Below are 26,197 nucleotides of genomic sequence, written 5' to 3' on the forward strand. Positions count from 1 at the left end.
TCAAGGACCAAAGCCCTCCATAAGGAAAAATTGTGTAAAGGTTAAGGGTAGAGGTACACTTCAAGTGTTCCCAGTTATCTATTTTACTACGAACCAAAGACAAGAGCAGAAAAGGATTTCTTAATTCCACTCTTCTTCCCTCTTCTTGTAGTAGGGGGATTTGCTTAATTCTTTACAGCTGACCCAGCCCTTCCTTTCTGACAGTCTTTGTGCAGAGTTTATGGCATGCAGCTGCGGTCCTTCTGCTTAGGGCAGGAGTGTTAACCCTTCCCCTGACAATCCTTGAACTGGTTATTATATACAGTTCATCACACGAATCTGATTTGAGACACAGCCAGATGGCTGTTATTTAGGTGAAAGCAGACCCAGAGTAATAGTCAAAAACACTACGGGGTGATTTTCTAAACTACTAATTTGTGATCAGAAGTTGGAAAGAAGAAATATGTTGGCATGAAGAAGGGGCATGGATGAGAACTGTATGTTCTTTCAGCCCTTTGCCTTCCTCCTCTAGAAGAACTTTCAAACTGCAGTCAAGAGCTTTTTCCACCTCTAAGTGTCTTGTTTTGGGGCTTGGTGAGTTTGTTGGGGTTTTGTTGCCTTTTTTTTTTCTTTTGTTGTTGGTTTGGTTTTTTTTTAATTAGTTGTTCTGAAACAAAAACCCTTTTCAGGAAATGTTGACCTTAATGTACAGTGAAGCCAGAAAAAGAGAGCCAACCCCCTGCTGGCACTTCTGCATCTTAACCAGGATGAAAATTGACACCTGGAAATGCTGACATTCTGGAAAACAAATCTTACTCATTTTGAGCACAAGTGGGATACTGGCAAACAGGAAGACATTGAAGTAGGAGGAATGTAGGAAAACTTACAAAAAAAAACCCTGAGAGGAGTGTTTAAGAACAAATAAATAATAAGTGCATTGAATTTGTATCACCACATTTCAGGTCATGGAAAGAACCTGGTATCTCCTGCTTATCTTTTCCTTCATAACAGCTGCAGTGAAATTAACACTAATGCCAGAAGTAGCCTATTGAAACTGTTGGATTTGTGCCAGTATGCCTCCAAACAGCAGGACAGTTTCTGTTAGGGTTTTGCAGCAGGTAGGCTTGGGTGAAGAAAGCCCAAACAGTTCATCTCTGCATCTTAGTAGAAGATTCCTTTCTATGCTGACATGCCCTCCAGTGGTATCCATACACTCTCTTACTGTCCTTCAGGTGCTTTCTTCATTTGGGCTAGTTTATAAGGTACTCAAGGACTGGGTTTTGAGTGATAATGTGCTATAATAGATCCGTGATACTAATACAAAAAGATGAATTACAACAATGTTTGTAAAGTGAAGGCGAATATATAAGGCCGTGGACATAACACATATTAGTCCAAGCAGAAGATAATTTGAATTAATTTAGTTCTTACACTTTAATATATCCTATATGTATATAAAAAGAATGCTTGTAAAGCAAAAACAATTTTCAAGGAAAAAAAACATCAAACAGGAGCAAATCTGCAGTACCCTGTACACTCATATGGTGGGTGTATTTTTGTCCCATATTGCTAACCTTGTCAGTAAGTGTTTGGGGTTTGTTAGGGACCGAGTCTGGAGAGCTGGCTGGACAAACGACACGTACACTGATATGATTTAAGTATCATTCCGCCTTTATTGTTCAACTATGCCAACTTATATCTAATTTTGCAAAGATTCATGCACAGTTCCTCTAGATGGCCTCTAATCAGCGGGGGAGCTGACCAGTGCATAACTTGCCAAGGACTCTCAGGGCTGCCTGCAGCCAGGTGCTTTCCAGGCCTGCCTGCAGCCAGGGGCCTGTTCAGGGGCTTTTCCTCAGCAACCCTGGGTTGTCCAATCTTTCCAGGGGTATCATATGCCCCTGTTCCATAAGGGATCCCTCTACACATCCCCCGTTTTCTTTTTGGGCAACCCAGGCCTGGTCGATAATCTTTCGCAGCCCTGCTTTGACACAGGAAAAAATACACCCAAATGCTATTAAGCCTATTATAACTACAAATAGCAATCGACAGCCTTCTACTACCAAGGCACACAGCCATCCGGTGATACCCAGACCCTTAAGCCAATCCCCAATAGGGTCGCCTGTCTCCCAAAGGTTACACAGGCCCCTCTGGAGGTCAGAGAGGCGCTTGTGAATTGAGACAGAGTGGTCAGAAAGATCCATACAGCACATACCTTGGAAATCTTCACAGCCGTGGCCGTGGGCTAATAGTAGAAAATCAATGGCTGCCCGATTTTGTAATACCACATACCTAACACTAGTAACATCTGCGCTTAGCTCGTCAAGCATCTGCGAAGTTAAGTTTAGTTTGTCTCTTGCCCAGCAAGCAAGTTTATGTAATGTTGCATGTGCCCTAGCCACTGAAGCACCAGGTAAAAACAAAGATGCTAGCCAAATTGTACTGCGACTCCAAAAGACAGGCTCTTCAGTCCTTTCACATTTGAGCTCATGGACTGAATTCCGCACCCTGGTTTCAGTGCGCTGGGTGATATTTAAGAGTTGATGCAGGTTTGGGTGGAACAGGGTGAGTTTCCTTAAGTAGCACAGTCCCCCATGTGGGCTGGCGGGAACACCATTCCATGCGCTGTCCCCGCATATTAAGAACGTACCACTGGGGAGGCGTTTCAGGGCTTGACCCGTGAGGTTGATTCGGTAGTAAATTGCTTCGGACTCATAGTTTCTCAGAAACCAGTCTGCAAGAGGGTCAACAGTGGCCCAAAGGCACCTATTAACATTTAATTGACCAGTAGTGGGCAGCTGGAATGTTATATAACCATCCCCAGTTTGGTTTCTGGAACCCAGTAGGTCTAACTCTTCTGGTGTCCCCGTAGTGACATTGATGCTTTTCAAGAATGCAGCTTGCCAGCAGGCATGCTGTTGCGCAGGCTTGAGTCCGATCAGCCCTGAACAATTGCCATTGCCTGTGGCGTTCCCTATCAGTGAGCTGTTGTCTAGCATCCCTCGGAAGTCTTGTGGGTTAAAGTATGGGACCCCAATTAGGCAGGTGCGAAATGGGTCCAGGCTCAAACATATAGTCTTGCCCCGTTAAATTAGCTAGGGTGACCCACATGTTTTGTCTCTTTTGGATTGCTGTCAACATTGCGTGGGACACTGCTAGGATGCTTACAAGAAGCAAACCTCTCAGAATGTTTGTGGGCCCAGCACTGCTTTGTCTCTTCCCAGCACTCGGGGGCCACCACATGCTGCTGCGGGACACGAACCTGTGTGCTACACTCTCACCCTAACACTGCCACACTCCGTACTGCCTTCACTCAGCCTAATGGGCGGACAGCCGATCAAAGATGTCCGCCAATACCCTTGTCTCAAGACAGTCAAAAACAATTCCCCACTCTACCTCTGTGTCTGGTGCTATACCCAAGAATTTATGCAGCTCCCCTTCTTGGTTCCACCTTCAATCACGGTCCGCACAAGGTGGGTATGTATACCACTCGCTTTCTAACGTTAGCTTGTGTATCCAGAGGGTCTGCCGATAACCACCGCAAGTTACTAGCAACCACCCAGGGCAGCCACTACATTCGCCACAGGGTCTCGCTATTTCCCCCTCTACAGAGAGTGGTGGACCTGGCAAGTTCTCAGCCCCCCTCACTCAGACTCAGTCTGCAGCCTCTCCCAAGGCTTCTCGGGACAGGGGTCCCAGTGTTCCGGCTCTTGTAGTAGTGGCATTACTTTCCTCAGGAGCCGATGCTGACTGCACCTTCTCGCTTCGGGGTCCTGCATGCGTAGCACGGCACCACTTGCTGGGCACCCACAGCAGTCCCTCCAGGGAGGGAACACACATATATCCTCGGCCATTAAATAGCACTGGGCTGGGACCTTCCCACAAGCCCATTCGAGGGTTACAATACAAAACACTTATTCCTGGAAGAGCCTGCTCAATTCTCCTACAAACCATCTGATGATGGATTGCCACTGGAGGGTCCTCCCTATCCCCGTCCAGAGAGAGGAATTTCAATGTTAGCAGCACTTTGCTTAGCCGTTTACTTGGTTCCATCTCTTCCCCTTTCTGTCAGCCCAGATATTCTTTTAGTGTACGATGGGCTCTCTCTACCACTGCCTGACCGGTGGGTGAGTGTGGGATCCCCGTGATATGTTCTACCCCCCCACTGCTGCATAAATCTGGCTAGGCGACCGCTGGTGTATGCTGGCTCATTGTCCGTTTTGATCTTTTTGGGTACCCTCATTACTGCGAAGCAAGAGAGCAGATGCTGCTCCACATGCAATGCCTTCTCTCCTGTCTGAGCAGTAGCCCACAGGAAGTGTGAAAAGGTGTCAATTGTTACATGGACATAGCGCTGTCGGCCGAACTCAGGGACTTGAGTGACGTCCATTTGCTAGAGCTCGAGGGCTTTCAAACCCTTGGAGTTAACTCCCACACCCAACCCAGGGCCATGATGGCTACAGCGGGGACAAGCCCGCACTATGCCTTTCACATCTATCAGCAGGATCCTAAACTGTCTCTGCAGGGGTTTTGCATTTTGGTGGAAAAAATCATGGCTACATCTGGCTTGCTCAAAAGTGCTCGCGGGCAGGGGATGCACTATGGGGGCACAGGTCACCGCCTCATCTGCACGGGCATTGCCCTCTCCCAGCCCGATGTTCCACTGGTGGCTTCGAATGTGCAGGATACAGTAGGCATGTGTCTGTTGTTGCAAGGTATGCCGCAATGTGATAAGCAATCTGCCCAAGTATTCGTTGTTAGTACGCCGGATTTCTGCATCGTGGATCCATTGGGCTACTCCAACAACATATAGGGAATCGCTGACTACATTCACCAGTTCCTTCGACCACTGTTGTAATGCCCATATCATGGTGCGCAGTTTGAGTGTTTGCAAGCTGTCGGCCGGTTCTCCTGCTATGATGTGAGTCTTCCAGCGGTCGTTCTCTTTCCATGCACAGGCGGCCCACTTCATCTTCCTCCCCGCATCCGTGAACACTGTGCGCCCTAGTACCGGCCATTCTACATTCAGCGGGCAGTCCAGCCACTCATAGCTCCCCAGCAGCTGCGCCAGCCTTCCCTGTGGGTGCTTGTTATGGACCACGCTGGTGAATCCGAGCAGATCTTCTTGCAGTGCCTCCGTGTCGGGGTCTCCTCCCCCTGCCATGTAGCCCTAGGAGAGGGGCCCTGAGGGTACAGACACGGGGTTTCCCGAGCCCCTGGTCAGCCTCGTTCCCCATTGGTTGGTTTGTGTTTCCATGTGCGGGCAGGGACCCTCAGTCCAGACTGTGAGAGTTCCTCAGCAGAGCCCTGGCCATGCGGCTGGAGAAATAAACATCTCTGAAACATCTACCAAGAATCCATCCATATATATATTTCTTTTCCACGGGCCTCCTGGTTTGATATATGCGTGTTACAGTATTCCCCACTGTAACACATCCGCATGGCGTAGCATCCACTCCAAGTCCCCTGTCCGGACTGGTATACTGATGTCCTCTGCCTCCCTGCCGTCCAACTCCACCACTCGGTCGCGACTCTTTTGGATTAAAAGTGCCAGCATCTCTACCCTAGACTGTAGTCTGAAGCGTGGCTGAGTCGGCGGGAAGATCCATTCGAGAATCTGGATGTCCTCCCCCTTTTTCTTTTGCCATTGGTGGATGATGGCATGTGAACCCGCTGCGCCGGTCAGGGTGATGATGACGAGTGGGACTCCTTCTTCTCTGCGCGACACCCATGTGTGCCGCAGCTTATCTGCGACCTTGGCGAGAGCTGCTGCTTGGTCCGGGGAGCATGCCTGAGGTTTGGCAGCATTTGTCCCGTGCAGCCATGGCAGGAACGGGGCGAGGTTGGCGTTCGTGATTCCCATGATTCCATGGACCCATTGCAGATCTCCTAGCAGCCGTTGCGCATCATGGAGCGTGGAGATTTCTGTGTTTAGCTCAATCTTTTGGGGCCTAATTTGCGATTCTGATATGAGCCAGCCCAGGTACTTCCATGGTGCAGTCTGCTGGACCTCCTTGGGGGCGATCTCTAATCCAGTCTCATGCAGTTGCTCTCTGACCCATTGCATCTCTTTATCTGGGAACTCTTTAGCAGGCTATCAGGATGTCATTCATGTAATGGTAGATGAGTGCTTCTGCGTAGCGTCGTCGAATTGGACGTAGCGCCCAGTCAACATATAGCTGACACAGTGTGGGGGAATTTTTCATCCTGTGGGGCAGGACAACCCACTTGTAGCGCTTAGAAGGCTCACTGCAATTCTTTGTGGGCCCTGTAAAGACAAAACATTCTGTGTCCTTTGGATGCAGTGGGACTGTGAAAAAGCAGTCCTTTAAGTCAATTGCAGTGATTTGCCATCCCGCTGGGATCATTGTAGGAGCCGGTAGCCCAGGTTGCAGTGCCCCCATAGTTCGCATGCACGCATTCACTTGTCGAAGGTCATGAAGGAGGCGCCACTTTCCCAACTGCTTTGGAATCACAAAGATGGGGATGTTCCGTAGATTGACCGAAGGCTTTATGTGTCCTGCCACTAGCTGTTCTGCAACAAGCTGTTCTGCTATCTTCAGCCTTTCGTCTGTTACCAGCCACTGCTCGACCCAGACAGGATCATCTGTTAACCAGGTGAGAGCCCATATGGGCGGCTGATTGGCAGTGGCCATCAGCATAAATGCTGGTCCGTGGCGAGCACGAGGCCTAGCTGCGCAAGGATGTAGCGTCCGATCAGGCCTTGCAGGGTCTGAGGCAGCTTCATAACATAGGGGTGACACACAATGGTTTGATTGTCCTCAAACTCTAGGGCAATTGGGGTTGCACTTACTTGGGGGATTTGTGTTCCCCCCACCCCTACCAGCTTGGCTGCTGGTTTTTCCAGTCCCCAATCAGGTGGCCATACCACCTGGTTAATTATGGTAACGTCAGCCCCTGTGTCAAAAAGCAGCCATATTTTGATGGCTTCTGCCCCCTTTTGCAGGATCACTTGCCGCTGAGGTCTTTGGGCCAAGTTCAATGTCCAAAACACGTCGAACCCAGAGGACCCAAAAACGTGGTCTCTGCGGACACTGGTGTTGCTGATTCCCTCGTTGGTCATTAGGGGAACGGGGACAATTTGGGCAATGCGACTGCCCTGCGGGATAGTCACGGGTGGTTGCAGCACGTAGGCCATGATCTTAATTTCGCTGGTGTAGTCAGTGTCAATGACTCCAGGGAGCACCACTACTCCCTGCCAGCTAGTTGATGACTGCCCCACGAGTAGGCCACCCAGACGAGGGCCGTCTGATGACAGGGGGACCTTGGCTGTGGTCGGGATCAGGGTGACCTGGTGGTTCATCAGCGTGACTTCTATTGAGGTTGCCGCATCCACTCCAAGGCTCCCTTGGCTGGCTGGCTGGTTCTGCTGAAGGAAACCACCGGGGTTACACTTGACTCGTGGCTCTTTGGGGTGCTCACTTGTGTCCTTGCACGTGGCCCCACCGCGCTGTGCCGGCCATTTCCCACATGGCGGCATGCACCCTTTGGTCGAAAACAAAAGCGAAGTGCATTTCAAAAACCCTTGTTCCCAGGCCCACGTTATTAGGGCATAGAGATCTCGATCTTTTACAGTCTCACCTCTCTTAGAGAGGATACTGGCTAGCAGACGAGTTGCAGCCTCGTATTCCATAGCTGTCTTACCTGCGGGGGCTCGCTCAGCTGCGTGAGCTCCGGTCTCCGGCACCACTCAGCTTTTTTCCGGGACACTCCCGCTCCAGCTCTCCAGGCTCCTCACTGTTGGTGCAATGATTCAGAGTCTTGCCACGTTTAGGCGAACCACATTTAAGTGAAAAAAAACGCATTTAAGCAAGTGAGATCACTCGAGTCCCTGCTCGGGCGTCAGGTGTTAGGGACCGAGTCCGGAGAGCTGCCTGGATAAACGACACATACACCGATACGATTTAAACATCGTTCCCCCTTTATTGTTCAACTATGCAAGCTTATATCTAATTTTGCAAAGATTCACGCACAGTCCCTCTAGGACAGCCTCTAATCAGTGAGGGAGCTGACCAGTGCATAACTTGCCAAGGACTCTCAGGGCTGCCTGCAGCCAGGGGCCTGTTCAGGGGCTTTTCCTCAGCAACCCTGGGTTGTCCGATCTTTCCAGGGGTATCATATGCCCCTGTTCCATAAGGAATCCCTCTACAGGGTTTTTTTTCTTATTTTCTGTATTATTGTACCTAATTTGTTGGTTTTAATAGAAAACTAGAGAAATTTGGGTTTTAGGAGGTTTTACCATTGTAGCAAACAACAAGAAACAGCATCACAATCATTTGGGGCCTGTCAGCTTAAACTTATGCTAGTTATATTCAAAGACACTGTCTTTTGTAAATAAACTCATATACTGCTAAGGTTTTCAGAGCCTGAGCTTTTGTGGGTCATACCACAGAAACAATCTTTCTCCTGAACCTGTTTTTCTCTATCAGGTTATTGGCTTTTCATCTAGCTATTTATGGAAAAAGTAACCAGAATCCTCCAAGCCTGTCACTGGAGACCACTTTCCCAATTCAGTTGAAAGGTAGTTATATCTGTGAGACTGAAACTTCTGCAAGGATAGAGGCTTTGGTTTGTTTCTTAAAAGACGGGATTATAATGGAAAATAGTGTTAGACTAAAGAAATAGCACTGGTGGTATAATTTGGCAGAAAAATAAAGGCCATCCAAACAAAAGGGTTTGCATTTCTGGAAATATAATTTTAGTTTTGTGCCAACACTGTCTGGATGGAGCAAAAATATGATTTACACCTTTCTAAAACCTTGAACCCAATGCCAGATATATGTAAGAGAAGTCAAAATCCTAAGGAGTAAATTTCTTGGGCTGACATTTCCAATGAGTAACTTTGATAAATAAAACTTAATTTTTACATCTGCCATAGATTCTGTGGTATGATTAATAGCTTGAACATTGTGGCCAGTAGCCAATGTATGTATGTGATTACAGCAATCTCAAATATAGTACATTTTGAATAAATATGCCAAATAAAGAGTATGAAAAACACTCCATGCATGCTTGGAAAAAATCTTGTCATGGTGTCAAATATTAAATCCTTATGAAAGTTAAATACCACAGGCATCGTTAGGCGTAATCACAGAAGCATGGGGTGCCACTGGCATCAGTTCAGCTTTGGGAGCTCAATCATAGAAACCCCATTTCTGTTTGTTTTGTTCTCTACATTTTGTTTGTGCTAATTTGCTATATATTGGAGTCGGGGGGAAAAAAAGGAAAAGAAAATACCTGAACACCCCTACTTTGCCAAAAGTACTATATTAAACTGCTTGTCTTTCAGTTACCTAAAAAAAAAAAGTTGTTAATTAAGAAATTATACTCTGCTAACTCAGATTCAGATTTTGTGAGGAGGAGGTTTTGGGTGTGTGGTGTAACCTCTGGTCAGAGGCGCTGAACACCCATCCTCACTTACATAGACTGGCCCAGCTGTGGAACCCCCAACCCCGGGAAGGTCACATCCACAGGACATCCACATGAGAGGCAGCTGAGGGGGTGTCAGTATCCATCAAAGACCCCTTGAAGTGCTCCCCAGACTCATTCCTGAGGCCTTGCACCACAACATTGGACATGATGCAAAGTGATGCAACAGATCCAGAGTCTGTTGCAGGAGACTGTGCCAAACTTGCCTCCCCTGGGGGAGGTACCTGGGCATTCCCACGTGGCCTGAATGTATATTAATCCATTGGATTCTATGTTTTTCAGGGGGATCCTCACCACCAAGAAGACCAGATGGAGAGGCTCACCGATTATCAGGATGCTGGTGGGATCCACGGAGTGGTGATATTTTCTTTGATCTGTCCCCCCCATCTCTTTTCTCTTTCTTTCTCTTTCTCTGTCTGTCTCTCTCACATTTACTGTTAAATAAAATCCATACTATTGACTTTGACATATGGTCTTATTTGCACCTTAATTCAGGCAGAGGCATTTCTAATAATTTTAAGAACTGGACAAAAACAAAGGGGCATCATGTTCTCATCTGTGCTGGCAACAGCAGAAGGATCATAGAGATCACTAAACTCCCCTGCGCTTGCGCCACTTATTTAATGGAATTTTTACCAGGGAGTGTTCACTGGAATTTCAGAGGAAATATAGATTATCCTCTAAACCTCTATATCTGCAAGACAGGGAATTTTTATTCCTTCTCTCTCCTTACCTTCATGCCATGGCCTCTCCTGCTTTTGAAGTCCTGCTAGTGTTAGCTCTTCCTTTAGCATTTCCACCATGTCTCTTTTCTGCAGAGAAGAACTCTGCACCAGGGGATTGGTTTTAGGTAGTAGCAAAGGGGATATAAGGTCCTGGAACTTCAGAGCTTAACTAAAGCTTGTTCAAGCCAATCAGTAATTTTGGCCATGTGGTTTTAGAAGGTGTTTTTAAATAAAAATTATTGTGCAACAGGTTTCAAGTGCCTGAATTCTGTAAGTCTCTCCTTTCTCTAAAAATTGGAAAGTAGTGTTGAACTGGTTTTATTTAGAATACTTTATCTATATTTAGTAGATATTTTAGACACCAAGTTCCCAATTCTGACAAACACTTCAGGGCAGAAAGCATCATCTATGTAATGGAAGCACAATTGCAACCTTAACTTTTCAGGGAAGGGAGAAAGCACTGCCTTTACTATTAAAGGTTGTCCTCTGCCTACCTCCTAATGGGTGAGGTTCACTTGTTATAATTACATTCCTTACCTAATTATGTTCTTAAACAATAATCACACCTAAAAAGAGGGCTTGCTCTGCTCTAAGCAGTGAATTCAGAGCCAACATTTGTATTACACAGTATTGACATCCAGTGGAGAGTTAGAATAATTACAGGCCTGCAGATAACCAAGTGCTACTGTCTGGTTTATGTTCTGAGTTCAGCTTGAAAAGAGTAGTCTACTTACCTTAATCTATAGATGCTATCTTCTTATAAAATGTAGCTCTTCATCTAAGTGTGTTCTCTTTGTTAAGAAAAAATATAGTAATATTACAAAAAGTCTCCTATTTCTCTGTGAAGATATTTTCTTCTGTGTAGAGTTCCCTTTTCTTCCACTTGTATGCGCTAGTTCAGGCTCCAGTGAATTGTTGAACATCTGGTCCTGGTGGAACTGCTCAGAAGTGCAGAAGTGTCCAGCAAAGCAGCAGCTGATTTGGGGAAGTTGTATGTTCTCTCCCAGTGTGTGCTTCACAGAAAAAAATGAGGAAAACCAAAGAAGCTGTGTCTCTAAAGGTGTTGGTGGTTTCCATAGGCTCTTGTGACTCCAAGGCCTATGAGGGTCTTAGTTTTGGACAGTACCTTGTGGAGTTCATAACAAAGTAGGACCACTGGGAAAGAAACCTCTGGTTCAGACGCTTAGGTACCTTACCAGAGTAAGAGTGTGCTCTCTTACACTGTCCCTGTGACTCCATCATTAGCAGCTTTCCCCAAGGATGACTTGAATATGGCTGCATTTGCCCCAAATCTCAAGAAATTTGGTGAGATTTTTTTTCAAAGACTTGAAAATACATGTGAAGCATGGAGCCACTGTGCTTATGAAACCAAAAGCACTGCTAGCAGGAGCACCTGCCTCACAAGAGGGTCTCATACCAGGACCTCATCAAAGAAAAGCTACTTGCAAAGAAGAGCAGAGTGCTTCTTCTACTCTGCTGTAGGGATACTACGTGGGCTGATAGGTACAGGTCCAGGTAGACCATGGAGGTGCATGAGAAAGGCTGCTCACAACTAATGTCTAGCTGCTGGGCACTGCTAGCAGGCAGTATAGGCAGCATTTCTCAAAAAGGTGAGGAAAGTGTAAAAAAGGGGCATTTCAAAATACTGTGAATCCTGTGGGATGCGTGTCATACATACCAGAGAGACTCTCAAGGTATCACCTTGATCTGAAGTGCAGATTCCCATGGAAGATCCTCACTGGGGAAGCCTTTGCAAGTGAGCTAAAAGAATACTTCTTCATAACATGCTGATATGGGTCAACACACTGTTCTTTGAAATAAGGCCAAGTCTGCCAGAACATTTGCACAACAAAGGCTGTAATATGTATCTATAAATATATGTGAGTGTGAAAGGTCACTCTTTTTGCAAAATTCAAGTAACACCACCAGACATTTTTGCTGGTAATGGTGTAGATGCTGCAGTTTAATTCTCATGCAGTCATCTGGTGGGTTAGATCAAATCTTTCGGTTAATCATTTGCTTTTTTCCAAGCTTTTGCAAATGAATTAAATTCATTAAACTCAATTAAATTGCCTGCATAATTTAATTGTTCCATGTACCCTTTACCTTAACATTTCTCATTGTCACACAGAATAGCACTGATTGGTCCCTACTTTTAATTCTGTCTACATTTTCTGCAATAGAAAATAATTCAATTGGCTCTAATATATTCATTATTTGTTGCATAATTGCTGTTGGTTTTCCCAGTCTGTCTTGTAACTGTTCTGACTGCTATTGACTTCTTCCAATTAATAGATTTCCCTGGGACACTTCGAAGTGCACATGACAGGAAATACACTAAAAAGACCTGTGTAAATAGAATTTCAGGTCTCTGATTAATTTGTTACATTTTGAAGGAAAAATTGCCACAAATCACAGGGTTTATAAAACATGTAAATAAAAATTCCTGCAAGAGGCTGTTCTTAAAAACACAGAGATATTTGAGAAAGACTAGAAAGCTACACAGATTTTTTTTTTTTAATTTCTAAAACCAATTATGTTATAATAGATGGATAAAATGCCAGCTAATTTCTGTGAAATGTACACTAGTTAACTAGCAGAAACATATTAAGGTTTGGCCACCACAAGAGGTCCGTATCGCTCATTACAGATCCAGGCTGCAGTGCTCTCCACCACAAGGAAATGTCCTATGTGCTCGGCTTATTTTTCTAATCCTTCCTTCTTCATCAGCCCTGCAGTGTGCCAGAGAGGCTGACTGAGGGCTTCTCGGTGGAAGGGACAGCAACTGTTTGCATTATGAGAAACCTTTATCTCAGTCAGTATCTAAGCAGCACAGCTGAAGAACAAGAGGCATTATCTTCTTCCTTACTTTGGAGAGTTGTTCGACATTAGCAGCACTGCAGTACTAAAAAGCCCAACATCTGCTTTTGAGATGCTTCAAATATGACAGGCCATAGTCAACTCTTTATCTCAAGCCACTGAAGAAATATAAGTGTTTTGTTTTGCTTTTGCTTTCTTAATAGCACACTTGAATCCCATTGTCTCTGCAGTTAAATATATACCCAAGACCAAAAAAATCCTGCTTGGGTCTATGTAATAAATTTTTTCAATGTGCACAGAATGCCACAGTGAGAAATACCTCTTTGCTTTAAAGCCTGTGCTTATATAACCATTGGGACTGCATTCTTAGGAATGGGTGGTCTATTCTGTAACCAATTTTTATGTATTTCTTAACCTGTTGGCAGTTGTCAGAGATTTGGTTGTATATGAAAATATAATCTAAGTAAACATAGGAGCTTCACCTTTTTGTCCCCACTGTAGACAATCATTATCATTATTAAGAACTTAGTGTTTTGCATCAAGTGTGAGAGTTGTAATGAATCACAGGGCTTCACCTGGTGAAGACAAAATGTCACAAAATAACTTCCCAGTTCTATGTACATAAGTTTCACAGGGGATCCCTATGGCAAGTAGGAGACTTGTTCACAAAAGCTAACTTCTAAAGCATCTCACTTTCATTCAGAAATTCAGTTTAACCCTAGACACAGGGGAAGTGTTGTATAGTTTCTGGTTTTAGTCCCTCTCTTGTGTCCATTCATCTTCTTTTCAAAGCTTATGACACTAAGTTAACTCCCTACCACAATTCCCCTTGGATTCCTCAGAGCTAGAGAGAGTTTGTTCACAATGTTACAGAGAGAGGTTTTGTTCACTGTAGTTCCTTATCCCCTTGAAACGGAGGTCCTCTGACCTTAGACCTCAGAAGTTTAAATTGCTTCACCAAAGAGAAGGAATTGAAGATAATATTCTTGACCTCTCCTATTCTTATCATAAATCCCGATGTTTGATAAATGCTTAACCTATTTTTTCCTTCATGAGTCATACATTTAAAGTACCAAGAAATAGATTATTCTAGTCCACTGCTCTCTTGCCAGACTATTAGAAGCTTTCAGAGTATTTATGAAATGTATGAGGCACCATCTCTACACACAGAGAAGGATTCGAGACACTGTCAAATAGTCTGTCTGATACAGCTAAAATAAGCAAAAGTCATTTGATCAGGCATCACTTAGAGACCATACAGGCAATGCAGCTTTTCCTCTGGGGACTTCTCTTAAAGAGCAGATGAAATTATATCCATAAACATAGGAATTTCTCTATAAGTCCTACCATTATGAAAATACCACCTTGCCTTACCTGTCACTTTTGAGCCTCTGGTCTTTTGCTGCTAAAAGAAGTGCTTTCAGTATTAATTATATTTTTCAGGATAAAGCCTCTTGACTAGGTCTATTCTAATAAACGAGAAGCTGTCAGGGCACACCTCACACACTGGTTCACAACTGTGATGAGACAAGCAGCACACTCTCGTCTGTTTCTGGCCAGTGCCTATTAGTGCTGCCCCAGGCCATCCTCCAGCCTGGTGTCTGCCAGGGACTTGTCCTGCAAAGCTGCCTGACATTTCTGTTTTGAGAGAGCGTGGAGTCCAGGTCTGTGGACAGCATCAATGTCATGCCTTTAGTACAGAGAGTGATCTCTGGCTGCCTTGGGTAGGTGGCATAGGCACTGCCTTTCAGACAACACCAAACTATTTATTAAAAGTTACACGAGAATACATTATATTCTTCAGATGGGTACACAGTCTGAATTAGCGGGACATTGCAATACCAGTCTCACCATTTTTTTTATAACAGAAAGCGTGGAAGATTGTTTTCAGCAGATTTGGTTACAGCAATCGAATTGACTTATCCTAAGCTCCTGAGTTTAGATGAGGTGACCCACTCCCTACATGTACTAATTTCTCTGCATGCACAGGGGAAATAGCTTAATTTTTGACACCAAGCTAGACACAGCTAGAAAAGGATCTCTGGAGTTTGAAGCTCCTTTTTGTTGAAGTAAGGAAGAAAATCACAGCATTGATGTTGGTATAAATCTTTTGCAGCAATTTAGTGATGGCACAACTATTCACTCAGTGGGCCAAGACTTGATGCTCGATGGTATTGTGATCTTGTTCCGCTTACTTGCTCAAAGCAGCCTACTAATTTATTAGAATGAGTGGAGTGAGGAAAAGTCTCCTTACACACCCTGTTAGAGGTTGTTCAGAACAAAGAGACTTTTGTACTTCTCATATGTAAGGCACCTTGTTAAAATTCTCTTCAAGAACTGCAACTATTACTAATTAAACTTCCTTACCATCAAAGTAGTCACATAAATCAGCTACACAATAAAGGTTCTATGAAAATTACTTTATCAAGCCTTCTGAAAGCACTTTAATGCAGTGCAATTGAAGAGTAACAGATCAACAACTTTATTTCCTCTGGTCAAATACCAAACCAACCAACTTAAGTTAAAAGCAACTTATATTTTATACCTATTTTGATTTAACCAACAGTCTTGAATGACATAAATATATGCAAATAGCCTTAACATCAGTCTTATTCCTCTGTAAAAATCATGTCTTGCTTTCAAATGCCACTCTCAGATGTGCTACAGTGCATGGTAGAATGAACCTGCAATGCTAGTGTTATATTAGGTGATATTTTTTGTTCATATTACTTTTTATCATTTTTATTGGTTGTTATAGACCCCTTTCTTCCATTCTCTTGGTTTTTATTTTTATTCACAGTTCCTGAAGATCAAAACTGTATGAGTTTTCCATAATACCCATTCCTGCAGAGTTTTGGATTCATAACTACCTGGAACTGATATACTATTTAAATGAACAAAATTTGGCTCTGACTCTTCTGTGGTTGGCCTGTGGCTCTCTTAGTCTTGAGCACCATCATTGTCCTATTGCAGATTGCCACTGCATGTATCTTTTCCTCCTTGTCCTGAGCTATTGCATATTGCTGATGTCTCTCTCTCATGAAAAGTGGGTATAAATGAAATCTTTGAAAAACAGAATAGTTCAAATATTCCCAGAAGTGTTTTACTTACCTCTGCTTAAGAGCCAAGTACTAGAATGAGCAAATGAATAGAACTGGGTTTTGGGTTTCTTTTCATTCTGATTAATACCCTTTCCCATTTGACAGAGATCAAGGCAGCTGGTCAGGTTTCTTGTCTGCAAGACACATGAAATATCTTAATCTTCTCTGTTACCTATTTTGTGTGGTTCCAGTGTCTGCATCTTCTGAGGATTCCCATATGCAAAATGATACAGTGACAAAAGCAATACTGTCTTGATTTAAGGCATCTAGACAAGTACCACTTAAATTAACAAGGAAGCATCTATTCCCAGCTTGACTCTGTGTAAGAAAGTAGAGGTTGAGAAATTCTCTAGTGAGAAAATTCTTTGAAGATCTACACTCTGGCATAACATTACTGAAGGAAAGTTTAGACCCTGTGAAGTACATGTCAACATTGTTGCTGATTTCCGTCAGCGCAGAGCTGCTTCCAGTGTCTTCAATAGAACAAAGGATTTGGGGCTTGGGAGATTTTTTTTAATAATAAAAATGGAATTTTGGCTGCCTCTTCTGAACAGAGACAGTCATACCAGCAGGTGAAAAGGAAGTCAGAGCTGTTTAGTAAATGGAAAAATTATACACAGAAAAGGAGAGGCTGTTTCACAACTTTCAGAGGTGGGCTGGAGCTTTCTTGATGTACACACAGGCGGAAAAGTAATCTTCTTCCTGTCTTTGGATGCCACAGGTGTGTTTTGGCAAGAGAAGCACCAAACAGCACGGTATACTAGCTGATAGAACTGCTGAAATCAACACCAATCATTTCTGGAAAGCAGACAGACTTGTGGGATGACAGATATAACAGGGATTGCAATGATACTGATTTGATCTCCACCCATCCGGCCTCTGTAACTATAAAATAAACCAACAGAGAAAACCAAACCAAATTGGCTGTGAGAGCTGTGGGATTTCTGCTTTAGACCCGTGCCAGCTAACAGACCCCCACAAGAAAACAAAAGAAATTGTTTATAGTTTTTAAAATATTTTCCATTTTTGAAGTTATTCACAAATGAATTTCTTAAAAGGAGAAAAAAAGACAGAGGGAAACAGAATAGCAAGCTAAACTTAAAGTAAAAAAAAAAGAGCAAAACCTCCAGCTATAGTGAGGTGAAAAAAATATTCCCAGAAATATAATAGATTGTTACTTCAGAGTGTTCTGTTGCAATAATTTCTGTAACAAGCTCATAGCCAAATCCATAGCATTTTCACCATCCAGCTGTGCTTTGCAGCCATTGGGGAAAATTTGAACATACCTTTGAGGGATGCAGTGGTACCTATATCTCACTTTTCCCTCAAAAGCATACTGTGACACTCCATCCCATTAACCAGTACTGGGCTGATGAAGATTTAAAGAAGGAATTCTTTGGCAATGGCCCAAATAATTCTAACTAATCTGAGACACCAAATGGACAGACCTGATCTACAGATGTCATAAAGCCAACAACAGCCTTGTAGCAAATACAGAGTCTCAATCCTCTCTACCTTCCTGCTGGTTGAATTTTCAGCAGCCCGTTCCCCTCTGGAGTTTCACACTTGAAGTACAAATGCCAACTTTTACCTTGAGCAATAACCAGAGGTAACACCGCTGATTGACGGTCCTATCCACTACCGCTGTCTAAGGCCCCACCCATCTCATGAGAAATTCCTTCAGTTCTGTCATGCAGTTGACTTGAAATGCAGCAGGAGTATTTAAATTCAAGGGGCATCTGAACAAACAGAGCCTACTTTTCCTTGCGCCGCAGGATTGGTTGGCTGCTGCGTTTATGAAGATGTGGGTTCTGCTGCAGCTTTTTACACATTCAGGGCAGTCATAAATCTCTCCTTCTCTCTCTTTGTGAATTCTCCAAGATGTGTAAGGTCTCAATAGCACTGAAATCAACCAAAATATTCAAAAGATAGGGAACAAACAATGCACAGTGCACAAGATTAATAACCTTGTTCCTTCCAAAAACTTGGCTAAAAATGTTTCTCTTTGAATGAATTGTGAAATACATTCAAAGAAGGACTTCATTCTCATTGCAACGCTTTGCACATTTGTACACCCATAGGCTGCAGGTTAGAGCATTAGCCCTGCCTGGGTAGTGTACCCCGCAGGCAACCACAAGTGATTTCAAGCTGTAGGCAGCCGAGGGGCTGAAAGCCCCCTTCCTGCTGCGCAGCATGTGCTGAGCCTGGCACAACATGGCACCTGCTGCCACCACTGCCTGCACCCTGCTTCTAAAATGTTCTTGCAGTTTCTCAGATTTCTCTTCAATAGATCTGATTTTTTCCAGCCCAAGGAGCAGAGAATGATCAAGGGAATCAGGTTTCTTTGAAAAGAGATGCGATTAGTCACTCAGAGAGGAAAAAAACCCTCATCAGGACACATTCTGTGCAGAGAAAGAGACTGGGCTGCGTGCCAGACTGCTATTAATTCTACCTGGAAACAGATTAAATCCTAGGTCACTTTCTGGACATGGAAACCTTTTGCTTCTTCCATATTTTCAGCAGGGCTCTGGCGTTTTTGGCAGTGTTTTGAGCATTGTGCTCTATAAAGCAGTGTTAAATACCACACATTTATAGTCAGGAAACACCTCAAAGTCCCCTAATGTCAATTAGCTACTTCCTCTGCAAAGTCGTAAGCAGATGCACGTGAGCAGCTCTACAGGAATATATTTGCTAACAGGTGCACTATTAGGAAGGAAAGAAGGTTGTTTATATTAATGGGAAGGAAGTCCCCTTCAAAACTGCTCATCCAGTGTTTTCTGGTTCTTCTGGCCCTGCTGTTGCCTCTCACTTTTCACCCATATGTGTTGGGTAATTAGGGGTTCAAACGATGCATGAAGGGCCTCTGCTTGTAGTGACTCATAGCTTCAGGGATTATCCAAGATTACCAAATGGCTTATGATTCCCTTATGATTCCCTTATGGTGTGCATTACACATTGGTCTTCATAGGTGCTGTAAGATTAAAATTACAGGGACTCCCGACAGTAATGATAAATTACACCAAGACAGGTCTTCCAGTGGTATAGAATGGGGCAGCTTCACTGAAGGCAGCAGAGCTTTACCAAATTAACCCTGCTGATGATCTAGCCCATTGCAAACAGCTGCTGCACAATGTTTTCTTTCCTTTCCGCTACAATAACACTTTCTTTCTCACTGTTCATCTCTCAAGATGTAGAGGGCCAGACACAGTTTTTCCCCCTAGTTTTAGATCATCAAACTCATGGATTTACACAAACCTAAGTCAGAATCCCCAGCTATATTGACCTGGACTCATTTTTTAGTGAGATCTGTTTTGGCATGGGACCAACAACCACACATTTGCAATCAACTCTTATATTTTAGGACACAAAGTCCACTGAAATCATAGATGCCGTTCTCATGCCAAAAAACCCCATTCCTATTTCTAGCTCCACCATCAATGGGTAATAAAGCACTCAAACTATTAATGATCTGTTATAAACACTGCACTTGAAAACACAAACCCTGGGTGAAAACCAGCGTTTGCAAGGAACTCTTTCAGAACTTGGAGTAAATTGGTGTGAAATAATGCAGCTTGCCTTGAGAAATGCACTGGCACAATCCTGTGCTCTTCTGAGGAAGAGAGGGACATTCTACCTTGGTCTCATTTCACAGAGACAGTGAATTAAAGCAATTGAAAATTCTTGTGCTGGCTTCAAGTTACTTGCTGGAGACACCTACACACTCATGCAAGCAATTTGAAGGTCCATTTAGAATTAGAGGATGAGTTCATCTGCCAGCTCAGATGATCCAAAAGCCCTTGAGAGATGCCCATGGGTGCACAGAACAAGTGCACAGGCACATAATTTGATCCTGTTACCACTATTGTGCTGCATTAAACATACTTCAGATCAGCGTGGATGCTATTCTGTTGGATTACTTGGCCCTTTTTCTTTTAGGGACAACCAATACATGCTTGATATAGCTTGTAACATATATATATATGATATAGCTCGCCTCATTTGAAGTATCCTAACACATTGCATGCTTAATGAGAAAAGGCACATAAAAGATGAGGGCTTTCCTTCAAGGGAAAACATTTGGCCCTCGAGTTTTCCATGGGCATTTTGCAAATGTCCCATTAACTTAGGAGACTAGGTCCCATTTAAAACTGACTCGCAGTAGATTGACACCATGCAAGAACACACAGTGCACAAATAGCAAAACCAGTACTCTCAAGCTACGGTGTAGAAACGTGTGAACACCAGCCCCAGTTTTCAGCATGCTGCAGCCAGGTCTACAAGGTGCAGCTGAGCTGAAATTCTCTGCCCTGAGCTGGGGTACAGCACAGAGGAGATGCCCAGACTCCTGCTGCTGCTGAAATGGTGTGCGTTCTGCTGTGTCAGGTGTCTGCTCATCGTTCTGTGTGGCATGACACAAGCATAGCCTTAGGCTTCTGAATATTGGGGAAGAGGTCCTAGAATCACTACCATACTTTTGCAAATGTTACTTTTCTGCCTTAATCAGGCAAGCTCTATTACTGCTTCAGCAATAGACATAGGGACTGAGTAAAGGAAAGAATACGGAATTTAGCCCAGAGCCCTTTTAAATGCACTTCTACGTGTAGTTTAATAGCTGTATTATAAACGTTAATGTTAGTATAAAAATCTGGGGAATTTCAGGCCCAAACTGGGTTAACTTTTTTTCTTTTACCTTCTTTCCTCTTGAGAAGCTTGTTTTCTTTTTATTGCATTCCAATAACGAGAGACCATTTCACATAGGTACATCTGCAGTACGTTACAGACAGCATAGAATATTAAAACACCCTGTGCTACTGCTAGTGAAACTAATAAGGAAGGTAAAACTTTTCTCAGGCTGAGATGAAGAAGTTGCCTATAGCAGGAACTCCATTAGTGAACTCCATTACTGAAGAGACTGCACTGAACACTAAAGTCATTTCTAGTTTAAAGTCATGTTTCAAATGGCAACTCTAATACTCAAAGAGGGGAGTTAGGGTACAGTGAAGTGGTGGTGGTGGTGGCCAGGTTGTTCACATGACGTTGTGTTTAGATATGGATCAGGGTTTTAAAGCAAAATGGCAAGTTAAGATAATAAAACCGAGGAGACTATAAAGCAGAGAGAGAGGAAGTTTATACATTAACCTTACTTACTTCGTAGAGAGGGGCAAACCTATCTACCCTAATCCTCTGAAATGACACGAGTGTGAAAGCTCACCTCCAGTGTTACTGAGCTCATGCTCAGCAAAGGATCAGCTGTGAAATAGATTGCAAAGCCAGGAGTGAGAGAACAGTTCAGTTGAGAAATGGAACAGTGAAAGGGGAAAAATCAGCAGAAGGAACAAAAAGGGGAATGGGAAGGGTAGCTGAGTGAGAGAAGCCAGAGAAACAGAGAGGAAGAGCCAAATGGAAAAATAAACAAATAGTTTCTTCTTTGGTTAAGGCTTAGGAATTCCTGCTCCACAGAAAAATTACCATTTCCAGATTTGATTTATTTTTTACTTCAAATTGGAAGGAAAAGTCAGAAACACAAAAGAAATGTATAATGGAATATATATTGTGGTTCTGGCCCCCCACCTGCGTACCAGACTGGGTCCCAGCACAAATTCTGACAGAATCAACACATTCCACCAAAATGTCACTGTCCATTAGAGAGTGGCTCCACTGGAAATCCTCTGTCCAGCTGTATATCCTGTCACTGCTTTTTTAAGCTGTATAGGTACCCAAGGGGAGCTTGGCTTCAAGAATAATAACACAATATGGTATTCTAGTGCACATAATTTTTCAGTTTAGATTTCAAAAGGGAATTTACTTATGTGCAGCAGGTCTTTCTAAGGACAGAAAAAGAAAATCTGTTTTATGGTTGTACCTCTACTGGTGGAGGAAGAGGGAGCAAATGTGGGAGGAAGAGGAGAAGACACACTTGTGTTCATGGAAATAATTCGTCTCTGTGTGTGAGAGGAAATTTACTGAATTTATTCTGTGGCTCCACAAAAGACTTATAGCTCCATATTTGGTTCTCCCAACCCCAACTGTCCCAGATATTGTTATATTTACTGTAAATTTGGTAACAAATTACTATTAACAATTTATTGTAATTGATGAACAACTACTAGTTCTTTGATGGTGGACTCAAGTCTCAAATAATGCACACCCTTTTAACTGCCTCCTACTTCACATTCCTCCCCAATGAAACTGGTACCTGGCATGTTTGGAGAGGCATGACATCTTCCCGAGTTTTTGATCCAAGGCAAAGTCATGTCTCTCTGCCACACCTTGCACCCTCATGGTGCCTCTCTGGAAGGCTCTTCATGGCTGCAGACTGCGACCAGGTTCTTAACATGCTGCTGTTTCTTCAGGGACAATCAGGGTATGGAGCTGACATAGCCAGGATGGGAAAGCAGTAGTGGATGTGGACAGAGGTGGGGATGGAACAAGTCTAAGGTGAGGGATGGGATATCATCCCAAAAACAAGCTGGGCTTTACCCAGGGGACATGCATGGGCAGTAGGAGACCAGGCACAAGGAGGTCTGGAAATACAGATCAGGAACATTTGCAGATGGAGAGGAGTGAAAGGGGTTGGAGACCTGCAGATTGAAAAGTGCTGGAAAAGATGAGCAGAACACTGGGTGAGAAGAGGTGGGAACTTGTGGTGGACAAGATTGAGAAATAACATGAGGGAGTTTAGCACCACCTACCATCTCACCACATATGACTCTTTGTTCCTTTTGATTTACTTTACTTCATTCCTTTTGTGCTTAATTTTCTGGTAATTAAGTGTCAAATCCAGCTGGTCTTCTTGATCTTAAGTCTGCCAAATTTGCTGCTCAGGTCTGAGGTGTCCTAGAGCAGGTGAAAGGCTGTGGCCCAATACTGTAACCTGGAACCCATATTCAGAATCTGTGCCCTTATCACGTGGCTCATCAGAGTGTATGTGCTTCCTCACATAACTCCACGCAGATGTGGCTGGTCTTGGGAAATTTGTACTAGCATATGTGAAACTGGAGGGAAAAAAGTATCTAGCTACAAAGAGCGTCGCATTACTTTGACTTGGAACTTACAGGTCTACATCCCTGCCTCTGAAAGCAATCCAGGATCTGTGAATTCACTCGCACGTAGAGATGTTTGGCAGATGCCTCAGAGAAAAATATGTGACTCCACTATACATCATTAGTAGGTTAGTTTATCTAAGGTAAGGAATATAGTACTGGCTAAGAAGGCCTTTATTTTCATATCAGTTCTTTGAAACTGATTTGAAAGCAGTTTAGGTTTTAATCCAGATTCAGTGTTCATTTCCAATAAATTTATTTTCAGTGCCCTTTGTATTTATGATTCTTTCAGCCTGTTTTCCTTCCATTTGGCAATCTGCATACGCAAGTCTAGCTGTTCGTTTTTGGACCTGGTTGCTGCAATTGGAACTGGCTGAGGTCTTAAATTATGTTTGAGAGTTTGATCCCACTTGAATAAAATCAAAGAGTGCTTTCCATTAAATTTAACATGAACAACAGAGAAATCAGAAATGAGGAATATTTTGCTTCTTAAAAATATCCAGGAAGTTCCACAGCTCAGAACTTTAGTAGATGTGTACAGACCGGATGAAACTATTGGATATAAATCTGGTTTATCAGAATTCAGGCTTTCAAATTAAATTAGAATTTGTCCCATCAGAGGGACAAATTCTACACTTTAACATGTATTCCTCCTTGCAAGTCTATTCCATTCAAATTTTGCACTATGTATCAGAACAAACTACAGTTTGTTAGGCTTTTTCTTCTTATCATTCCCTTTCTCACAGTTCTAGATCTTCTCAGGTGCCATCTCCAAAACAAGCATTTTTCCACAGATAATGGATGTATTCTGGGAAAGTTGTCTATCTGTACTAACAGAACAAGTCAGAGACATCCTAAGAGACACACTAGTGAAATGCTGTTTTGTAGCATCCTGCTGATTTGTACGAAAAATAAAACCCCAAACCTTGTTTGATTCCCTTTGGTGTTTTTGACCTTCAACTGTGAAATCCCTGGAGGAAAAGACTCTCCTTTTAACTGTATGGAAACTCATTAGCCCAAAAGAAATGCTACTATGAGCAAAGGACAATTCTGAAACTTTGTGAAGCTGCAAATGTTAGGTGGCAAAACCTCTCCCTGTGGTGATGTGTGCTTTCTCACACAAATGATCCCCCCAAAAGTTGGCTGGACTCCTGCTGAGAATAAATGCATACCCTTGCAAAAAAGAGCTGTGATTGAGGCCTTAAAGCTTTACCATTAGCCAGCCAGACAATAATTCATTTGTACTTGATTTTTCATTAACTCCTTTTTGCTGTTTAAGGGAATCTTCCCAGGGCTTTTTCTAGCTGTATTAACCCTAAGATCTTTATCTTCCATGTGATTTTCTTCTATATGAAGAGAAAAAAAAATGAAACCACATGAAACTGGGCAATGCACCAGAAAACATTTATGAAATTTCTGGCAAAGTGTTTTGGCATAACTACATAACAATAACATACTATTTTCATTAACTTGAACAAACAAACCCAATAGATTATTAAAAAACAAAACTAAGAAGAAAGGACAGATGCGGTGTAACTTTACAATTTGACAATGCAGAGGACAGATTTACCAGCTTATTTACTGCTTCTCTTGACAAAGGAGAAGAGCTAACCCAAAAGCCATAGGCAGGATCTACAGCGAAGAGCGTGGGGGAAATGCCAGATGATCTAGGTCTCACTGGTGTCAGTAAAACAGCAAGATTCACAGTGCTGTTAAGGATATAGCATTTGCAATCTTTTAACTGTCATCTTGTTAAGCTTAATGACCATAAAGGTAATGGATTCTTAGCAGGCCACTGAGTGCTTCTGAAGTGATAGCAATGTATTCTTCATTTATGCTCCTGCAAGCATGGACTAATAATTGGTCTAGAAGCATTATTCTCTCATTTCTTTCAGAAAATACATGGTTGCTTAATAGCATGAGAATTATTTTGGTGTCATACAGCACACAAGGCCATATGCTCTGTGCAGCAGTTGGAGAAACCCACTTGAGTGACTGATCAGTCCAAACATCCTCCACTGCTGAGCTGAATTTGAGTCATGCAGGTGGTGGCACACAAATTACTGCCATACGAACGATCTGCCTCAAACATAAGCAAGCTAACTTGGACAGTAGAAGCAGTTAAGCCCTAATAATGTTGCAGTTCAGGAAGACTATACTATTGTACTTCTAAGGATAAATTTATCCTCAGGGAAACACTGAAGGCTGATTTATTTTGCAAAGACCTCTGTGTTATTTTGCCTGTGCTTGGTAACACACAGCTTACTCAGGCCATCTCTTTGCTGTGGGACATCATAGAAATATCCTAAATGTACACGATCTCCTGGAGAAAGGAAACAGCAAACAGGAGGTAGAATAAAGAATAACGAAGGAAGAAGCATCAGCTCCAGACAGCTCTGGCCCAAAGAGATGATGAAGAAGGAAGAAGAAGAACTAGGAGTTTAAATCTGTTTAGATGAAGGCTAATGTGCCAATTAAATGACAATCAAACTATTCGGAGATTAATGTCTCACAGGTTTGGATAAGGGGAGAAAAGGAACCCTGAGGGTTACAGCTCATCTGCTGTTATGTAAGGGGCAATGTATCCACCTCAACCCTCCCAATAAATCCTTCTCAGAGTTTTGAAAGACATTTATTTATGCTTGTTCAGAGCATTGGGTCTCATGAGACAATAAAAAAACTCTTACAGAGGGCTTCTAGAAGTCCAACAGCTATTTCAAATATGAAAGAACAAAGGGTAGGCTGGGATTCAGGGATCTCACAGAGTAAGAAAGCATTCACAGTGAAGGAAGAGCAAGTGGGCTGTGTTTGCTGCATTAAAGCAGATTAGTTGTGAAAGAGTGAGGGGTTTTGTGCATTTTTTAATTCTTCTCGTGTGAACTTGTACATCTGTTAGGCATTTGTGTACTAGTTTATAAGTAGTGGTGCTATTTAAGCTAGTAAGACATACAAATACCCCAAAGGGAACAAGTATATTAACATATACAACTGTTATGAAACCAGCATTTTCCATGCTAGGCCAAAGAATTACCATCCTTGTGGCATTTCCACTAATTCAGAATGAATATAAATGTTGAAA

The 26,197-nt window shown here is 43.1% G+C and overlaps 1 long non-coding RNA gene across 2 annotated transcripts in view; it reads left to right on the top strand.

The window, feature by feature from the left end:
• LOC104698387 overlaps positions 1 to 9,836 on the top strand; it is a 49,590-nt gene extending 39,754 nt beyond the window's left edge. For both annotated transcript variants that reach the window (XR_002043262.1, XR_753316.2), the window contains exon 4: positions 9,712 to 9,836. This is a non-coding gene — a long non-coding RNA (uncharacterized LOC104698387). The remainder of the gene's footprint in view (positions 1 to 9,711) is intronic.
• Positions 9,837 to 26,197: the final 16,361 nt, after the last annotated feature.

Source organism: Corvus cornix, chromosome 1A (genome assembly GCF_000738735.6).
Source record: "Corvus cornix cornix isolate S_Up_H32 chromosome 1A, ASM73873v5, whole genome shotgun sequence".
Lineage (NCBI taxonomy): Eukaryota > Metazoa > Chordata > Aves > Passeriformes > Corvidae > Corvus > Corvus cornix.